We start from the raw sequence: 5,839 nt of genomic DNA, 5'->3' as shown, positions 1-5,839 counted from the left end.
AAAAGATACTAAATGCTCATTATTTATTTTTTATGAAATGGCCCTGTATACTTTTCTCTACCCAATCTCAGTTAATCTGAATTTTTGGTGATTTAGGAATATCAGGAGCTAGGGTGAGCATGGGGAAGGCCTATGACTCAGGTTTGTGCCTATCAGGCTAGAGGCTGCAAAGCTTTGTAGATTTACAACCTCTCTCCAGAAGAATTGGTCCTAGGACCTTTTCCCCCCCTCCTCTTTAAATATCCTCAGTGCCTATTTGAAGACCTCTCTCTGGCACTCCTCACCTGGAAATTACTGCCATTGAGGATATGGTTTGGAATCATAGGTCCAGAGCTGGAAGAAACCTTAGAGGCCATTTAATCTGACCCCCTCCTTGAGGAAACTGTAGCCCAGGATGGTTGTCACTTGCCAAGCATTACCCAAAGAATAAGTCTTAGAGGCAGGATCTGAACCCAAGCCCTGTGACTCCAGAGCCAACTCTATTTCCATTGTATTACACTGCTGAATAATTTTCAATAACTAAAAGATAACTTGTAGGGGTGCCATTAGCAGTTCCAGGATACTCCCCTGAGGTAATTTTTGGTTTTATTTCATAATAGCCCAGGAAGATGGGTAGATGCAAGTCAAAATATTAAAAAAAAGCTGAAAGGTGAACTTTATAACTCAATGTTATTGAAAATATGCTATTCAGTTATACAAAAGAGGTATAGTCCTGAGCCATTTAGGTAGGGATGAATTTGATGTATATTTAAATAAAAGAATGGGGGATGTGCTGTGTATTCGATATTATAGTATCTTATACTGTATTAGAAAGGCATGAGTGAGAATCATGCAGGATGGGGATGGGTTGTGAGTTATACCAATGAAGGGAATATCCACACTAATAATATCATAGAGTCATGAAAATATCAATGTATGTGAAATTCCTTTGTACACTACAAAGCATACAAAGGTAAGATCTATTTTTTTTCTAGTAAGTTCTTACATGAGAACTAGTTGAGGAATTAATTAGTTGAGGATTTTTGTTGTTGTTACTGTTGGTTCACACCTATGCTGTCATCAATATAGGGAACTCCCATTGTGGAAACTTCCTCTATTGATTCACATTGGCATCTCATTTGTAATTTCACATTTACAAGAGTTGCGTGGTGTACTAAGAGGTTAAATGATTTGTCCATGGTTACACTACCAGAAACTAGAATCAGAGATTTAGAGCTGGAGGTCATCTAGGCCAACCCCTTCTTATAGCCAAGGAAACTGAGGCCCAGAGAAGTTAAATGACTTGCTCAGGGTCACATAGGTGGTAGATGACAGCAATATGTGTCTAAGGCTAGTCTTGTAGTGAAGTCTTGACTCCAGGGATGACACTCTATCCCCTATACCAGATGTTTCAAACAAATTACAGCTTGAGGTCCTCATTTGTCCAACACTTCTGATATCAGCCAGAGCTAGATGAAAAAATAATTGGGAAATATTTAGCCAAATAAATAAAAGTATAATAAGCAGATAATATCAATATGTGGTCTGCTAAGTCAACATGCAGCCAGCAGGAGTCCTTATGTACTCCATTTCTGTTTCAATTTCACATCACTGCTGTTTACTGTGCTGTATCATTAGTAAATGGACCTAAGTGAGGAATATCAGAAATTCTTGTTACTGGTGTCACTAGAGCATAATACTCTTTACTCTTGTTCGATTAAATTATGCTCATTTGGTTCATCTGTGTTTTTGAAAACTTTCTGTTATTCTAGACAGAACCAGATAAGCAATTTTCTTATGTAAATACAATATAGTAACAAGTGGTGAGAAACCAATCTACCATGGTGAATGCCTTCATTTTCTTGAAATAATTAAGAAACGAACTGTATGTTATAGTGATTTTAAAAGAGAAAAATGTTCTTATTGACCTAAGGTCATTCATAGAATAGGATACTGTCAGTGATAGGAGTGTGACAGCTAAAACCTGATATCTCAATTATCCAGAGGCCAGGATCTTGGTCTGGATGTGTGAATCGTATATTTAGATTTGAAAGGGACCTTAAAAATAATTTAGTCCAACTTTCTCATTTTACAGATGAGTAAACTGAGGCCAATAGAAGTTTAAGACTTACCTATGATTACAAAGGCAGAAAGCATTGGGATCAGGATTTGAACTCAGGTCCTATGACTCCAAGTTCAATTCTTCAAATTCAGCATTCTGTGAGCTATGTTTCTCATCATTGATAACTTATTTGAGAACGCTGAACTACAGAATTCATTTCTCTGTGCCTGAACTTTTTTTTTAATTTTGATTTGCTATGTACCCTTCTCCTCATGAGATTTGTAAAATTCATTAGGAGATCTAACAATCTTCAGATTGTTAGGAGAAAGGTGTACCATAAATGCCATATGTCATTATCCTTTTGCCTTGAAAACAGTTCCATTATCCAAAACCTTGAATGCTTCCCTCCCCTTTGTTTAAAGAGTCCAACATCAGTTTAAATGCTAGACCTTCTTTTGTCCCTGGTCTTAGATATAAAATCTTTGGGAGAGATCTGTCTGTATTTATTTAGTAGCTTATAAGGTGAGAGCTGTAAGAGATCTTAGAAGTCATCTTGTCCAATCCCTTGTGTTTACAGATGAGGAAAATGAGGTGTAGAGGAATTAAATAATTTTCCCAAGGTCATATAGGTAGTGAGTAGCAGAGCTGGGAATCAAGTTCTGGAGAATGTTCGACTCCAAATTTGCCCTCCTTCCCTCTGTACTACTGCAGAAAAAGAGAACCGACTTATAGATAAATTGTTGTGATTATGGTCATTTGTGGTAAATGTTTACTGAACACATTCTAGTGACTCACTACAGGTCCTAGGTTAGGGGTAGTTAGTTCATAGCTCTTATTCATAGTTTGTCCATATCAAGAAGAGCTTTTTCTTTGTAAACCTTTAGATGGCTATCCAGAATAAATGAGCTGCATTTTATCTTATGAGATTGTTTGGTTTAGGTTTAAACAAAGCTTTCTGTATTCATATAAAAAACCCAGCCTTCATCAAAGACTGGAGAGCTACCATAATTGCAGCTAAGAAGGACAACAGCAACCAAGAATGGCTGGCATTGCATGTTATAAATGTGCTCTCTCTCTCTCTCTATATATGTATATGTATGTATGTATATAAACATATATGTACTTTTTTCTCAGTTGCATGTTAGAAAAATTTTAAGCTTTTTAAAAAAGTTTTGAGCTTCAAATTCTAACCCTCCTTCCTTCCTTCCCTTCACTCGCTCCAAGACAATAAGCAACCCAATATAATTTATACGTGTACAATCATGTAAAGCATTTCCATATTAGTCATTTTGTATAAGAAGACTCAAATTTTTAAAAAGAATGAATGAAAGGAAGGAAGAAAGAAGAAAAGAAGGCAAGTGAAAAATAGCATGTTTCAGTCTGTATTCAGATAGTGTTAGCTCTTTCTCTCGGAGGCAGATAGTATGTTTCATCCTTAGTCTAAAGGTGCTTTTTGTATGACCAAACAAAAACACCTAGAAGAAAGAACCTTACCCCCCACATACACACACTTCAGGGCTTCTTTGGAGTAATTAGAAAGTATCTTACTAATAATCACAGCAATATTAGTTATTCCATTCCATATAATCAGTTGATCCTTTGTGGCAGTGCACCTGATGAAGCAATGAATATGCAAGGAATCCCCACAAACCCAGAAGTTTTTCAAGTTGTGTGTGTGTGTGTGTGTTGTGTGTGTGTGTGTGTATTGTTATCTCCTAGAAACCTCTTTTTTTAAAATGTTTTGTGAATGTCTCTCCCACCAAATCTTTTTAAAGATTCAGTTTATTGACTCCTTTTATACATCATATTGAGCAATGTACTGGAAACTCAGGACACATTTTAAAGTCGAATCAGCACTATTAACATTTTTTTCCATCACTTAAATATTCTGGATGATCAACAAAATGAGAAATCAAGCCTTGATCTGTAGCATTTGCCAATTTCTAGGTGTAGATGCTCACACTGAAAATTTAAGGATTGACTCTTGGAACCCAGCTTGAGCTGGCTCCAGCATACCCCTGCATCACAGTCATTTCTCATCTTATCCTCTCCCCTTTTAGGTTGAACCCTCTCTATTGTCAAGAAAAAAACAATTAGCCAAATATATCCAACATGGGGACTGAGTCTGACAGTGTTTACAATATTCTGTCCTGGAAGTCATAGGATTATACGATCATAAAGTGAGAGCTACAAGAGAACTCAAAAGCCATTGAATCCAACTCTTCCCACTTTATCTATCTCCCTGCTGTGATTCAGGAGGCTTCCAGATAAAGCTAGACCTTTTGATTTAGATCAAGGGTAGAAGGTACTGTTTATTGTTTCCAGTTTTTATATTCTTCAATAGGGATCCTGAGTCCCCATGGGGAGATGGTTTGATGGAACCAGCAGTAAGTAAGCAGAGTACCTGGAATATAGTGGGCACTAAATAATGTTTCTTGGCTTGACTTGACTTGAACCTATAATTATGTTTCCTAAGACTTGAGAGTTCTCTGTTCTCCATTGTTATCCTGGTCTGGTAGCACTCTTCAGCAGGATCAGATTTACTGGGGACTACCTTAATACAAACTCAAATTCAGCGATCCTGGTAGGACCTTGTAGCCTCTCCAGAGCAGTACAGGGAGGAATAGGGTTGTTCTTTGACCACATATAGAGCATATTGGGTGTCCCATAGAGGTGCAGTGAGGATGGCTCACCTGATCATAACAAAATTATTATATTATGGACACTAGGAGTGGGGCAGGACATGTTTTATTAGGCTTTAATTATGTAGAACAGAGGGCATAGGGGTGTAAGGAACCCTCATTGGACTAGAGGTCAAGATACTTGCAGTTCTAGCCCAAGCAATAGGTGAGAATTAGCAAGTCACTTTACCTACAAGCTTCAGTCTCTTCATATGTAAAATTGACAGGATCAGGAATTCTTAACCTTTTTTGTGTGTCAGGGACCTCCTTTGGCAGACTATGAAGCCTATGGACCCTTTCTCAGAATTACAGTTTTAAATAATGAAAGGAAATACTAGAATTTAATGAGAAGCTGGTGAAAATAAAGGTAGAATTTTTTTGTCCATCCTAGTTCACTGTACACCTGAGAGTCCATTAACCTCAAATTAAGAACTCCTGCACTCACTAAGTTTTCAGCATTCCATGGTTTTTTGTTGGTGGTTAGTGCTGAGTAATGGATGGCAAGAATCTTAGCATTAATTTTGCTCCTCCTCTTGTAGAGACCTAGGCATCAGGTAACTTAGCATGATTCTGTTCATAGGCTTCCACTGACAAATTAGAATTTGAACAGGGTTGTGGTAGTACTAGATGCATAGACTTTGGGAAGACATTAATCAGATGATACAGGGTAGATAATGAAGATTAGCTTGGTTCCAAATTATAACAACAAGGTCCCAGCAGGAGGTAAATATATTGCTAATAACTCTTAATTATTACTCCAAGCACCTGTAGATTCCCATTGGGAGGTCATTCCCCCCTGTTTACTTTTCAAATTCCCAACATCATAGATTTAGATTAGAAGGGACCTTAGAGGATTTCTAATTCAACTTCTTCAAAATGAGGATTTCATGGATGAGGAAACTAAAATCAGAGAGGTGATTTGTCCAAGGTAAGTAGTACAACCAAGTCTTAACCTCATGGTCCACCAAATCTAACCCTCATTCCCTTGAACTTGGTTGATTATTGTTGTCATTAGGACCAACATGATATCACTATGTTAAAATCAAGTTACAGTGTGTCCGAATGTAGCTGATCAGACCAGTATGAGCTTAGAAAACTCTGCCACAGGTCAGGCATA

Source organism: Phascolarctos cinereus, unplaced genomic scaffold (genome assembly GCF_003287225.1).
Source record: "Phascolarctos cinereus isolate Bilbo 61053 unplaced genomic scaffold, phaCin_HiC Scaffold_4;HRSCAF=312, whole genome shotgun sequence".
In the NCBI taxonomy this organism is placed as follows: domain Eukaryota; kingdom Metazoa; phylum Chordata; class Mammalia; order Diprotodontia; family Phascolarctidae; genus Phascolarctos; species Phascolarctos cinereus.
Note: the sequence above shows the minus strand (reverse complement) of the source record.